Below are 14,833 nucleotides of genomic sequence, written 5' to 3'. Positions count from 1 at the left end.
TGGGGATATCTGAGGCCGTCCCAGCCCACGAGGCCCTTTTACATGAAGTGAGAAGAGGCAACCTTTGGTGGAGGCGTGTCTCTTCCACCTGTTGGAAAATCGCTGTCATAAACTGATAATGCTACGTGTGAGAAAATCGCCGTCATAAACCACAGCCACGTGTGAGAAAATCGCCGTCATAAACCACAGTGGAAAGCCTCTTCCGTGCAGTGCCCTCGTGTGGCTCCCAACCCGCAAAAATGACTTTGGCAGACCTGCTGCGTCCCCAGCCATGGCAGCTCTGGCCAAGCAAGATACTCAAAGCAGCTAGTTTCCTGCTCCGCAGAACCCTGCAGACGCGGAGACCACGTGGTCAAGAACCACGCCCACTTTCTGCTGTGCTCACGTTAAAAGTGGAAGGTCCTAACAAGCCCCAGGAATGGGAGGAAGGTCTTCGTGTCCAGGCTGGGGTCATCGGCCCCCAAGCAGTGGCTTCTGCAAATGAGGAGAACCGCCGGCAGGATTAGAACTAGCAGGTAGAGAAGGTCCCCACAGGAACAGGCTCTCGAGAAAAGCCAAGGAATGAGACCCAGGAAACATGGAAAGGAGCTCCGTGGCTGCTCCAAGACACGGCCCGGGCTGATCACTACCACTGGGGGTTAGAAAGAATTTCACAGTCATCTCTGACCTTTTCTTGGCGAGCCTCACCCAGGGCACCGACCCCTGATCAAACACCTGACCAGACCCTGACATTAATGAGGACAAGAGCTGACAGTGCTGAGACCAGTTGAAATTGGGTCGTTTCCTGTCACTAACCCGTGTGATTCAATGACATTAAAAAAGAAACCAGAAGAGAATTCATTTCTTTTTTTACTTGTAAATGAGGCCCCACTTACAGCAGACCAATTTCAACGTTGAGCCTTCTTAGGCAAAGGGTCCCTGAGGGATGGTGCGAAAGGACTTGGGGTCTAGCCCTTGTTTTCTGATCATGGCACCAAACACCCCCTCATCCAACCCCCCTGTGCTCTACATTGAAGAGAAATAAACCTGGTTTCCAAAAATGAAGTCTGGAAAATAATATAGACTCCTACATTCCACCTTCTAAATTAAGCCCGTTACTTAAGCCATTAACTTTCCACTGGGGACCTAGAGAAAATTGTTTCAAAACTGGGAACTAAATAGAAAGTTAGGGGGAATGGGACTTTGCTGGTGGGGCAGTGGTTAAGAATCCGCCTGCCAATGCAGGGGACGCTGGTTTGTAGGGGAACTAACATCCCATGTGCTGTGGGGCAACTAAGCCCTCCAGCCTCAAGTAGAGAGCCCAAATGTCGCAAACTACAGAGCCCACGCGCTCTGGAGCCCACATGCCACAACTAGAGAGAAGCCCACACACCACAACAAAGATCTCATGTGCCACAACTAAGACCCAACGCAGCCAAAAAAAAACCCCACAAACACAAATGGATCTATTAAAAAATGGAATACAGTGTGACTCCATTTATAAAAGTTCAAAAGTATACAAAATTTTAAAACAGATTGTTTAAAGACATAAACCTACATGGTAAAGTTATAGAGAAGAGCAGGCTAATAATGATAACAGAATTCAGCTTAGCGTATCCCCTGGGGATGAGGAGAGAGGAAAACCCTCCTAAGGAGAGGCATAAAAACAATTTCTAAAGGGCTTTTGATACTCTGTTTCTTCATTTGGCTGGGCATATACATATTTGTTTTATATGCATATATATTTCACAATAATTTTTTAATCAAATACTTTCTTATATTCCAACAATATCCAGTTAAAGATAAGACTGGGGGGAAATTATCCTAGTCCCTAGCAACAAAAAACATAAAACACCTAGGAACAAACAAGAAATGGTCACAACCCCCATAAAGAAATCTATGAAACTTAAGTGGGTGCTATAAAAAAGAGAATGACGGGAAGGAAGACACGAATCAGTAAGGGACAGACCACATTTCTAGAGAGGAAAACTCAATATTGTTATTATTTTAGAAATTTATTGTCATTCTAAATTAGATTCTAATGATAAGAGCAGAAAAGCTATAAAATAACTAAATATCATAGAGAAGAATGACTAAATAGGCAAGCATAACCAAAGAAAAGCTGAGAAAGAATCTGCATGGCCAGGCGTTAAATTTATAAAGTCATAATTTTAAAAAATGTGATAGTGGAAGAAAAAGAGATCAGTTAATGAAAAAAGAGAAAACCTGGAAGCTCATACGTTTGTGCACGATAATAAAGCTAACATTTAGAGTCAGTCGGCGGAAGGGGGAAGGAAATCTAGTCCAAGACCCAAATCTATTAACCTAGTAACACAGGTTACTGGACCTGGGAGGCTAAGGGAGAGGCAGGAGGGAGACTCTCATGTTTTGCCGTTTTGAATTTTGAGCAACATGGTTGTAGTGTACAGTTGACCCTAAACATGGTGGGGGAGAGTCAAGGGCATCAACCCCCTCGTAATTGAAAATTCCCGTATAACTTTCCAGTCAGCCCTCCATATCCGTGGTTCCACATCCTCAGATTCAACTAACAACAGATTGTGTAGACCTGTAGTACTTATTTAGTGAAAAAAATCCATGTATAAGAAGACCCACAGAGTTCAAACCCATGTTGTTCAAGGGTCAACTGAATAGTCCAAAAAAATTAAATTTCAATTTCAAATGTAGTTGGTAGGAAAAGAAATTGAACTAAAAGAACTGGCGGACAATTTGAGAAGAAATAAAATCAGGTTCTAATCTTATACCATAAACTAAAATAAATTTTGATAGGATGAGAGTTGAATGTAAAAGAGAGAGCTGAGTGGAAAAGCTGACGCCAAATAAAGAACGAGAAGAAAATATAGGTGAATATTTATCTGAACTTGGGGTGGGGAAGACCTTTCAAACCCAAAAGAAAAGGAAGAAATCACAAAATGAAAGGACTGATAGAGTTAACCACATGGATCAGTCTGCTGGGGCTGTGAAAACAAAATACCATAGACTAGGAGGCTTAAAAAACAGAAATTTATTCCTCTCAGTTCTGGAAGCTGGAAGTTCAAGATCAAGGTATCAGTCAATTCAGTTCCTGATGAGGGCTCTCTTCCTGGCTTGTAGACAGCAGCCTTCTTGCTGTGTGTCCACATGGCCTTTCCTCAGTGCATGTGTGGGGACGGAAAGAGAAAGAGAGAGAGAGAGCTCTCGGCCATCTCTTCTTATAAGGGCACGAATCCCATCATGTGGGCCCCACCCTCAGGGCCTCATCTAACCCTAAATACCTCCCAAACATTCCACCTCCAAATATTATACAACTCTTGGAATTAGTGCTTCAACACATGCATTCAGGAGAACACAAACATTCAGTCCACAACACCACATAAACATTAGAAACTTCTCTATGTTTAAAAATAATAGAAAAACACTGATCTGAGAAAAAATGTATTACATATATGTCAGTCACTATTCTTATGGATAAATAAATGTTAAATAAAATATAGGTTATAAAATCATTCAGGGGGCTTCCCTGGTGGTGCAGTGGTTGAGAGTCCTCCTGCCGATGCAGGGGACACGGGTTCGTGCCCCGGTCTGGGAAGATCCCACATGCCGCGGAGCGGCTGGGCCCGTGAGCCATGGCCGCTGAGCCTGCGCGTCCGGAGCCTGTGCTCCGCAACGGGAGAGGCCACAACAGTGAGAGGCCCGCGTACCGCAAAAAAAAAAAAAAAAAAAAAAAAAATCATTCAGGGACTTCCCTGGCAGTCCAGTAGTTAAGACTTCACCTTCCAGTGCAGGGGGTGCAGGTTCGATCCCTGGTCAGAGAGCTAAGATCCCACGTGCCTTGTAACCAAAAAAAAAAAAAAAAACCCAAAACATAAAACAGAAGCAGTATTGTAACAAATTCAATACATTTTTACTTAAAAAAAAAATAAAATCATTCATATAGAATGATCTCAATTTTTAAACATTAAACATGGTTATCTCTGGAGGCTGAGAATCACAGATGTTTACTTTCTCCTTTGTGTTTTTGTGTATTTTCTAAATTTTCCATAATGGATATGAATTACTTTTAAGATTCAAAAAAATTACCATTATTTTTTAAAAGTGTTATGTTCAAGCAACATCACGGGCATAGGGTCCAGTTCTGCAAAACTTTAGGAGGATGTTTGATGGGCCAGGTGCCCAGCACGGCCTGGAGTGTGATCCATATCTCCCTATAGACTCGACCAGGAGCCCCTGAAAGAGGCAAGTCCTTCTCCCTGGAAGAGGCGGGCATGATGGGGATCTTGCCCCAGCGAAAATCCTGCCCCGTGGAAAACAGACTTATTTGAGATGGCTTGAAAGGGACAGACCCAGAAGCAAAGTGACAAAGAGACAGATCTCAAGATCTCAGCTCAAAAGAGGGAATAATTTCTACCTCTCTGAGCTGCCCCTGAATGCAAAACACCATACAGTGAGCTTCACGTCACGGTCCCTCCATGACTCAGGCATAGATGGAAGAAGGCTTCTTGTATGAGGAAGGGGGTTAAATTAGACATTAATTTTTAATTATGTAATTACTTTTCCTTTTAAAAATGTTAAACACATCAATGAAATTATTTTTTAAAGTTTAAATATCACAGAGAAGGCTAAATTTCTCTTTGATCCCCCCCCCCACACACACACACACAATCCTGATGCCCTGAGGCCCTGGAGATAACAGCTATTATAAGTTTGGAATGCCTTTATCTAGACCTGTTTATATTCTTTTACATGTAGGTATGCGTCACTTATATTTGTATTCATATAAAGTATGAAGGACTATGTGAAAACGTTTCTATGAAAGGCATCATAATGTATTCATCACTTGGAAACTTGCTTTTCTTCACCTTATAATCTGAGAGATTCATCATTATTGTTATAGAGAGATCCAACTAATTCTTTCTCAAAGCTGCATAGGACTCCCAGGTGTGAAAATGTGAGCTGATGTAGCGGGTCCTATTCCACCACCAGCAGACGTTCAAACTGTGTAGAGTTCTTCACCGTGGACGGCAAACTGCCACAAAGGCTGTCCCAGGACTTTCCACCTGTGCACACACGCCACGTTTCCTTTAGGGCAGACCCTGGGAAGTAGAATCCTCGTGATGTAGGGCAGGTGCTTTTTAATTTGACAGGTCCTGCCAAACTGCTGTCCTAGCCTCAGATCCCACGGCTTTAAAAACCTGATCCCTGTGAAATGTCTTCTTGTCAGTTTCAGCTCAGCGTTTCAACCTACCTGGCACACCCTGCACCTCGGCTTTGTTCCATTGCTCTCCATAACTATTCAAATCATCGTCCAACCATGAGATGGGCTGCCCTGGTCACTGGCGGCACTCAAGCCAATGGCCACCCTCCCGGCCACTCACGGAGGGGACCTCTTGAATGGGGAGGAGGCCCTTCTAAGCTTCTGTGAATCAGAAGATGCTCTACCAGTAAATGAGAAGGGGATGAGGGCTGAGCAAGAAGAAACTGTACAAACCCCGGCATCAACTCAACTGCTTGGACGGGCTGGGCCTAAAGAGGAAAATGCAATCAACACATTGGGGGAAAAAAAAAAGCATCAACACGTAAATTAGGTGTGAGTGCAGCCGAGTGAGTCAGGCAGGCCTGGATACTGACGACCGTTCACCCTCCTCACCGGGCAAGCCAACCGCCAACTCTGTGATGATGCCCACCGGGGTCACCGAAACGCCTGACCGATTAATTGTCTGCGGTAACGCTAAGTGCTTATACACAAGGTGCTAACTACGGAACTGTGGTCTTACAGAAGGTGCGCCAGTATTTTTAGCAGCACACAACTGCCATGTGGAAGGAGGAGCTGATCTCCCAGCGAATGCCGCTCACTTTCCAGGCGGGCGCAGTCCTGCTGTTGGAGGGGTGAGGATGTCTGTGCAGAGGGCGGCGGCACCATCCATATTCCGCAGTTTCTCCAGGCCAAGCTGACACCCCGCCGACCAGCAGCAGGCGGTCCACGTCACCTCCTTACCCCCAGGCCTCAGGGCGGGGAGAAAAGGGCTGCTTCATGGGCAGAACCCCACCAGCCGCCTCTGAGCTTATTAGCAAGCTCTCCCCAAGCCCCACAGAGTAGATGGGGACGGGAGAAAACCAGAGCTGGCCCTGGCCCTGCTCCCACATCCCCAGAGCCGTCTGCCCCAGAACCTGGGTGCCTACCCTCATGTCACCTCCCACCTCTCACAAGAAATCTAAGATTCCGAGTATAGTGCCAAGTGTGTGGCCCCTATGAGGGAGTGGAGCATCAGTATTCATGTCCTGGGTTGAGGGTCACTGCTGCCTTTTGCTCTGTTTCAGTAAATTTTATTGAAGTATCACACACACACAAGTGCACACACTAAAACTGGTGAATTTTGAAAATATGAGCACACGTATGTGACCAACACCCAGATAGAAAAATCGCACATCACCAGCCTCCCAGAAGCCTTCCTTGTGCCCCTGGGAACTACTGCTCTGACTTCTAACACCTTATATTCATTCTGCCTGTTTTGCACGTTATATAAATGGAATCCTACGGTACATGCTCTTTTCCGTCTGGCTCCTTTGCTCAACAGTGTCTGTGTGATTCCTCCATGATGTTCCATGTGGCTGCGGACTCTTCTGTGGCGGAGCGTTCTATTGTATGTATTCACTCCACTGTATCTGTCCATGCTACTGCCAAAGGATGCTGGGTGATTTTCAGTTTTGTGGCTATTACAAACAGTGCTGCCGTGAACGCTCTCGTACATGCCTTTTCACGGCAGCCTTTTGCCTCTCATAAGATATAAAAAGTTGAAAACGACTGCTTTAAATCAAATCTTGAGAAAGCCAACCTGCTCTATCTCTCCAATTCACCCTCTCATTCTTTAAACGCAGTCTTTCCACTATCCACGTGGTACCAAGTAAAGCGCGTTGGCCACGGGAGTCAGACTTCCTAGTACTAAAGCCCAACTCTACCACCTACTTGTTCTGTGTCCTCGGGCAAGCACTTAACCTCTCTGAGCATCATTTTCCTTACCTGTAAAATGGGGAAAACAATAGTATTTCTACCTTCATTTGGTTGAGGATTAAATAAAGGAATAAGGGCTGCGCAAAATCAGCACCCATCAAAGTTAGGAGCTCTGATTATGGCCAAAGGCACCCCGTCTCTCTCACCCTTGAGGCACCCTGTTCTGGGTGGCCTCTGCCAGGATAGCTGAGCAAGGGTCTCACACAGGAGGAGACAGCAACTAAAGACAAACAATTTCACCGCCTCCAACTGGAACGAAGCTGTACCAAAAAGCCCTCCCTAACTCCCTGGCGGTGCAGTGGTTAGGACTCCACGCTTCCACTGCAGGGGGCACAGGTTCGATCCCTGGTCGAGGAACTAAGATCCCACATGCCGCGTGGTACAGCCAAAAAAGAAAACAACATGGGGCTTCCCTGGTGGCGCAGTGGCTGACAATCTGCCTGCCAATGCAGGGGACACGGGTTCGAGCCCTGGTCTGGGAAGATCCCACATGCCGCAGAGCAACTAGGCCTGTGAGCCACAACTACTGAGCCTGCGCGTCTGGAGCCTGTGCTCCGCAACAAGAGAGGCCGCGACAGCGAGAGGCCCGCGCACCGCGATGAAGAGTGGCCCCCGCTTGCCACAACTAGAGAAAGCCCTTGCGCAGAAACGAAGACCCAACACAGCCAAAAATAAATAAATTAAAAAAACAAACAAAAAAAACAACACAACTGTTCTAAAAAGCCTTTTTTTTTTCCGTTCTCTGTTCTCGGGGTTCTCTGTTACACCAGACCATGCTCTTTCCCTCTGTCTTTCCAGCCATCAAGGCTGCGTGGAGGCCGCAGCTACTGTCCTTTTACCCACAGGGCACTGGATTTCATTCGAAATGTGACCTAAACCAGAGGCACCATTTGGGGTCATTATTAACGGTGACAAGCTGCTGGGGTGTTAACAGCGCCCAGAAATCGCTGCCTGAAAAAAACAAATGTTTTAAATGTCCCGGCAAAAGGAGAGTCAAATGGAGTATCTCGATTTTTTAGGCAACAAAGATGGAAAAAGCCCCTAGAAGCATACAGTGCAGAGACCTAGGAGCAAGACTCCAGGCCTCACATTACTGGTTGCCGTGGCAACTGTATTTCACATCAGGAACTCATTTTCATATGATAGTGACCTGTGGAGGGAAGGGGAGTATAGCTCCTAAGGAAACTTAGTTGAAGGTGGTACTGTTTGGGGATAGCGTTGATTTTGTTTACAAAAAAAAGCATTTAAAAGTGCCCTAAGGGGGACTTCCCTGGTAGCACAGCGGTTAAGAATCCGCCTTCCAATGCAGCGGACGTGGGTTCGATCCCTGGTCAGGAAACTAGATCTTACTTGCATGCCTCTACTGAGAGTTTGCATGCCACAACTAAGGAGCCGGTGAACCGCAACTAAGGAGCCCGCCTGCCACAACTAAGACCCGGTACAGGGGCTTCCCTGGTGGCGCAGTGGTTAAGAATCCATCTGCCAATGTAGGGGACACGGGTTCGAGCCCTGGCCTGGGAAGATCCCATATGCCACGGAACAACTAAGCCCGTGCACCACAACTACTGAGCCTGGGCTCTAGACCCCGCGAGCCACAACTACTGAAGCCCGCGTGCCACAACTACTGAAGCTCGCGTGCCTAGAGCCCGTGCTCCACAACAAGAGAAGCCACCACGATGAGAAGCCCAGGCACCGCAACGAAGAGTAGCCCCCTCTCGCCAAAACTAGAGAAAGCCCGCACACAGCAACGAAGACCCAACACAGCCAAAAATAAAATAAATAAAAATAAATAAATTTATTTAAAAAAAAAAGACTCGGTGCAACCAAAAATAAAATAAATTAAAAACACTTACTAAAAAAAAAAAGTATCCTAAGGGACAGAAATGACCTGAGGGCTCCTCGGGGTTCTCTGTTCCACAACTCTTACTTAAGACACACATACACACATTTGCACACATATGCACAGCCTGTTTTCGAAGGCCTCTGGGGCAGCTGTCACAGCATCCCCATCACTGGTCCCACCATTAAGCATCTGTTCTGTTACAAAGTCCTTTCCTGGAGTCCAGTGGGGTCCCAAGCAAACAGATGACCACACCACCAGGACATCCTGCACATCTGGGCCAGGCGCTAAGAGGACCTGTAACACACTCCCTGGACTGAAGTGTACGCTTTCCTGGACAAATAGCAACCCCTACTATCAATACACAGTCTCAGGAGTCAGACAGACTTGAGTTGCAACCTCTGTTCCGCCCACCTACAAGCTGTGTGGTTTAGGCAGGCCCTTGGACCTCACGGGGTTTATGTCCTCATGGGGAGAATGAAACAAGACTCCTAGCTCCTACCCCTCTGGGGGCTGTGCGAATAACACACACGAGGGATTCCTCGGAGAGATCAGCACACACCCAGCACACGCCGACCACTCAATAAGCAGCTGCTATGATTAAGAACCGGAAAAGCATCTCTCATACCCATGATACAACTGGAGGCTAATAGCAGAGAACAAAGTATTAAGTTGGGCGGCACAAACGCTAATGAATCCATCCATGAGCCCAGAAGTGCAGGCCAGTGGGAATCTGGGACTCGAACAGTCCAGGAGGGAGGTGGGATTTGAACCAGACTCTGAAGGATGGCCAGAGGTGTTCTTGGAGGTTAAGGGGAGGAATTTCTTTATCGAGAGCCAACAGGATACCCAGTCCTGGAGATCTGGGAGGAAAGGAAGAGGACACAAAGGGGCTGTGAGCAGCAGACAGACAGCCGCGGTCCTGAGGGCACGGTGGAGTGGGAAGGCCAGGAAAGAGGCCCCCGGGGGCAGCTGGGAGAGGCAAAGCTTTCCCAGGGAGACAGCTCTGGGCTGGGTCTCTAAGACTAAGGCCAAGAGGGTTGACCACGGTAGGGAGGGAAGAAATCTCGGGACTGGAAAGTGGCTCTGGAGGGTGAGGCCACACGACTGAGGGGCTACAGGAGGTGGCGGAGCTGAGCTTTGTGTGGGAGGAGACCAGGAGCCTCTGAAGACTTGCTAGGCGAGAGGGCTCAGCAACAGGGTAAAAGCAGTAGGCATCCAGAGACCGTTGGTCTAGAGGCGACATGCCAGCTGGACTGTGGGAGCTGGAAGGGATTCCGGCATCAGGCCAGCGAAGGGGCCTCTGACCTCCCGCCTGAGACATTCAAGGCCTGGAACAGCAGCCTGGTCACAAAGGGGCAGGGAGAGGTGAGACGCTTCAGGGAAAAGTCAGTGTGACAGAAGGGAAGGAAACCCACTGCTGGGGAGTAAGGAGGACATGGGGAGTTTGGGGTGTCACTGGGCATCCAAGGAGCCAGGACTAGAGCTAGAATGGCGGGGGGGGGGGGAGTTCCCTGAGGGATCCTGAAGCAAGTTCTCTGAGAAGATAAACACGGGGCCTCACAAAACATCCCAGAAAAGAGGGAAGGGGCATCAGAAGAGGAGAAGGAATGATGGAGAAACAAGAACAAAATGAGGAGAGAAATCGCAGCAGAGAAGGCTGCAAAGAGGGGCCTGCTTCCTGGGCAGAAGGACTTGGCAGCAGGATGAGGCCGACAAAAAAAAAATCGGTGTTTGGAAACAAGCTGACTTTCAGGGAAGCAGTTTCAGCAACGTGGTGGGGACAGCAGCCCAGGCTGCGCAGGAATAAGCGGGGAGGCGTGCAGCCAGGAGGCAGGCGGCAGGTGCAGAGCCCTTGCCGGGAAAATGTGGCAGTGAGAAAAGAGGAAACGAAGCTGTCTGCTCCAGTGCATGGATTTTCCCCCCCAAGAGATGGGAGGCCAAGTGAACGTCAGAGGAAGGAGGATGGAGGGGCACCCGGAGACGGGCACAGTCTCTCAAGGTGTGTGTGGGGGGGAGGGGCAGAAACTAGACTGCAGCCCCGGCTCGGCCAATGCTCTTACCAGGGTGTCCCGGGACACTCTGACTCCCCCAGACCTCCAAATGCTGGGGGATCAAAGGTTCTCACGCGGCTGCACAGATGGAGCCTCATCACCCCCCACCCCCAGCCCTAAACTCACGGAGGATGGGTGCCCACCCCCCACATCACACCTCTCCCCAGGGCCACCTCCAGCGGTGGGCATGTCACAGACCACGCAGGTAGGAAAATCAGGTCCTCAGCCTTCCGAGCCCCAAGCAGGGGTCAAAATTCCCAGACTTCCCAGCAGAGCCCTCACTGCAGCCCAAGCAAGGGGGCTTCCACACCCACAGCGCAGGTGTCACAGGCACCACCGTGAGCCCAGAGCCTTCATCCTGAATGCAGGGAGCCCCCCTGGATGATTTCTACACTTCCTCCAAACCCGCGGCTGAGGAAAACAGAGCTTGGCCCGACTGCTGGGAGCAGGGTTTGGGGAAGACTGGAAAACAAACCCGGGGCAGGATTCTCAGGCTGAAAAGAGGTGCTCAGGGTGAGGAATCCTGCCTGGCCAGTGAGAGCTACCTCCATCTCGCCCTCCTCACACCCTCCCCGGCACCAAGTGCTATTCGATTCCCACTCCTGACCACCTAACTGGGGGCGAAAGCCCCGACGGCCAGGGCCCAGGCCCACCATCTGGAGCGTGGGATCCTCACCGAAGGCCAGGCCGAGCGCGGAGAGGGGGGGCGCGCCGTCCCCGCGGGGCCCCTCCCGCGCACGTGCGCGCCCCGCGGGTGGTGGGTAAACACTGCGCTTGTTGACGCGCTCGCCCGGAGCGCTCTCCCCAGCGCCGCCCGCAGTCCGCCGCCGCTCTCGGCCGCCCACTCGCTCCCCGCGGCCCCCCAACGCGGGCGCACGACGCCCCCCAACCCCCGAGGGCCCCAGACAGGCTAAGGGCCGGACGCTGAGCACCAGGCGCTCCGGGGGCCGGGCCCAGGCGCTGCCCCGAGCCTCTCGAGACCAGCCCCGGACTCCAGGCCAGGCGGGCAGCGGGCACGACGGGAGGGAACGCGGCTCGGGCCCTGCGCGCGGCCCGCAGCCCCCAGGCTCGTGCCCACTCCGCGCACATCAGCTCCCCGGACCCACCCGCCGCCCCAGGGCCGCCCCACGCGCCCCCGCGGTCCCTGCCACCGAGCCGAACGCACGGCCTGGCGCTCGCAGACCGGGCCCCGAAAGGGGGGCCGCCCGACTCACCCAGGGTCCAGCCGGCCTCCGGCACGCTCCCTGTCTGCCCTCTGGCGGCGGCCGCGGGAACCCGGCGCTCGACCCGCCCCGCCCTGCCCTGCCCCGCCCGGGACCTGAGGCCTCTGGCGGAGGACCGGCCTGAGGTCACCCTGTAGGCCAGGGCCCCTCTGGGTGACTGTCCTCGCCGCCAAACCAGTCTCAACGGCCCCTTCTTGTTTCTGGGTAACGAACACCACTGTCTGTTCCCTAAGCAGCTCCAAGTCCCCAACCCCCCAAATGAGCCATTCTAACCGCCCAAGGTGCAAAAGCAGGGCAGGTATGACTTCTGGGGCCTGAAACAGCACCTGGCACCTCCTGCAGCTCAACGTGTATTTGTTGAATGAATGAACGCTCCACTGACAGACACCGGACAAGCTGTGGCATATTGGCTCAGTCACTAAAGGAAACGGCCACAAAAAAGATCCATCAGCCCTGTGTCTTGGCTCCCCCGTTTCAAGAACATCTGCCACGTTCTCCACTTCCACCCACTCGGAGCCGCGGTGCCTGGCTTGGTATGCAGGTGGGGTGGGAGCGCGAAGCTTGGAGGAGCAGTGCTAGAGCCCTGTTACCCTTCGTTCTCTATCAGGAAAACGATTCGACCCCAAACCTGTTTACGAACTGATTTCCTGAGATAACTCCAGGATCAGGTGCTGAGTGATGACCAAATCTGGAAGTCCTGGTCTCCAGACTCACACAGCAGCCTCCACCGGTACCTGGGTCAGACCTCCGTTTGGGTTCTGGATCTTGCCCATGGCAGAGATAACCTTGGGTAAGTGAGCACATCTCTCTAAGCTACCACTGTCCAGTAAACTTCCTGCCATTATGGAAATGTCACACTGCCATGCTGTCCCCTGGCCACCGGTCACGTGGGATGAACTTTTAAATTTAATTTTACTTCGTTTAAATTTTCCTTCGCCAGTGTAGCTAGTGGCTAAGCCTCAGTTTCTTTATGTGCAAAAGGGACGTGATAGTCCCACTGGGAGGACTGAACGAGATCATGTAGGAGAAGCCCCCGATTCCAGGCCTGGCTCACTGGAGGGGCTCAGCCGAGTCATTAGCATCATCTTCACCACCATCATCACCTCACTCAGCCTGAAACCTCAAGGCTGTAGGGATTCTGCAGGCTCTAGGCCACCTACCTGCCCCACAGCCGCCCCTGCAGGCGGGAGCCGCTCACATCGCCGCCTGCACAGCCCGTGACGCAGCGCTCACCACCTCTGGGGGGACCTAGCCTCTCTTTGGACTGCTGACCATGGGAGAAAGATTTCTACACTGACCTGAAGTGGCCTCCCTGTAGCACCTCTTCCTGGCTGAAGTTGTACGTCTTTGGGGCTCAGAAAAAGTGAACCCCGCTAGTCTTCATCCCTTCAGTATCAAAGCTTTCAGCAAAGCACTGCTTGTCCTCTGCTCTGTGCCAGGCTCTGACTAGACAGGATTCGCACTCATTTCCCCAGGCCTCACCACATTGTCCCAGTGACAGTAACAAAACAGCATTTGGCTGGCCCTGCCCCATGCCCCGGGGATGACTCACAGGGGAGAGCAGACACAGCCTCCCAGCTCGCTTAAAAAGCCATTTCCTGCTCTCCTGGCCCAGGGTTTATTCCCTTGGCCCCGCGAGGCAGTACACTGGTCCCGGCCCATTCCTGCCCATTCCTGCCCATTCCTCCCCCAACGCCCTCCACCATAACCTCCTCCTCCTCCTGGTGTTGGGTCCGTCATGCTCACTGCAGAGGGACACATGCTTCCACACATGCGCACACGCCGACACACACAGGTACCTACCGCCCTCAGGCAGTCACGAGCTGCTGCACAGCCTCTCACTCCAATGTCATGGCCGGAGTCTGCTGCTGAGGCCCTTTCTTTTGACCAACTCCTCTCCCCATAGCTTGGGGAAGAGCACCCTACCTGCACCACCTCCGCAGCCAGATTCAGAATGGCCTCCTCTCCTCTCTTTTCGCGACTTGGTCCAAATAAGCTCACGCCTCCTCTGTCTTCAGGTGGATTTACGGGATGACGGAACAGCAGAAACAGAAAACCCCTTCGAGAAATCCAGGGTGCCTATGAGAGGGGCATCTCGCTCCCCAGGAGGATGCTGGCCGAGCTGGTGACCCTGTAGCTCCAGGAGCAGAGAATGGTGAGAGAAGAAGTTTAGGGGAGTTGACTCTGCCTCCTGGACTTTGGGGGCCGACATGAACCTAGAAGAGGGTCTCTCAACCCTAGCTCTATTGACATTTGGGCCAGTCAATCCTATGCTGTTGGCCGGGGGTGCTGTCCTGTGCCTCCTTAGCCACCCACTCCCCAGTCATGACAAACAAAAATGCCTCCAGACCTTGTCAGTTATCCCCGGGTGGGGGGGGGTCCACCCTCGTATCTTCCACCCCCCATCATTGAGAACCACTGACCCAGAGCCTAGTGTATCTTTTTAGCCTAGAGAATTATGGAGGGGAGGGCAGGAAACTGCTCTGTGTTTGCAGTAGTGGGACAAACAGGATAGGGTACGTAGGCCTGCATTTCCACTATTAGGCCAGGGGAGAGGCCAAGAGGAAACTGTGGAAGAGAGCTGTGTTTGGTCTTGAAGAAGTTCCTGTCCAAGAAAGTGGCTGGTGGGACAAGGGAACCCTAGCTGTCAGGGGCTGCAGGATGTTGCTTGGGGGGCAGGTGCTTAGAGGGGAGCAAGAGAATGCATCACATAGGGGCTCCTGGAGAAACC

This window comes from Delphinus delphis, chromosome 19 (assembly GCF_949987515.2).
Source record: "Delphinus delphis chromosome 19, mDelDel1.2, whole genome shotgun sequence".
Classification (NCBI taxonomy): Eukaryota; Metazoa; Chordata; class Mammalia; order Artiodactyla; family Delphinidae; genus Delphinus; species Delphinus delphis.
The sequence above is the reverse complement of the archived record's forward strand: the minus strand, read 5'-3'. Positions refer to the sequence as shown.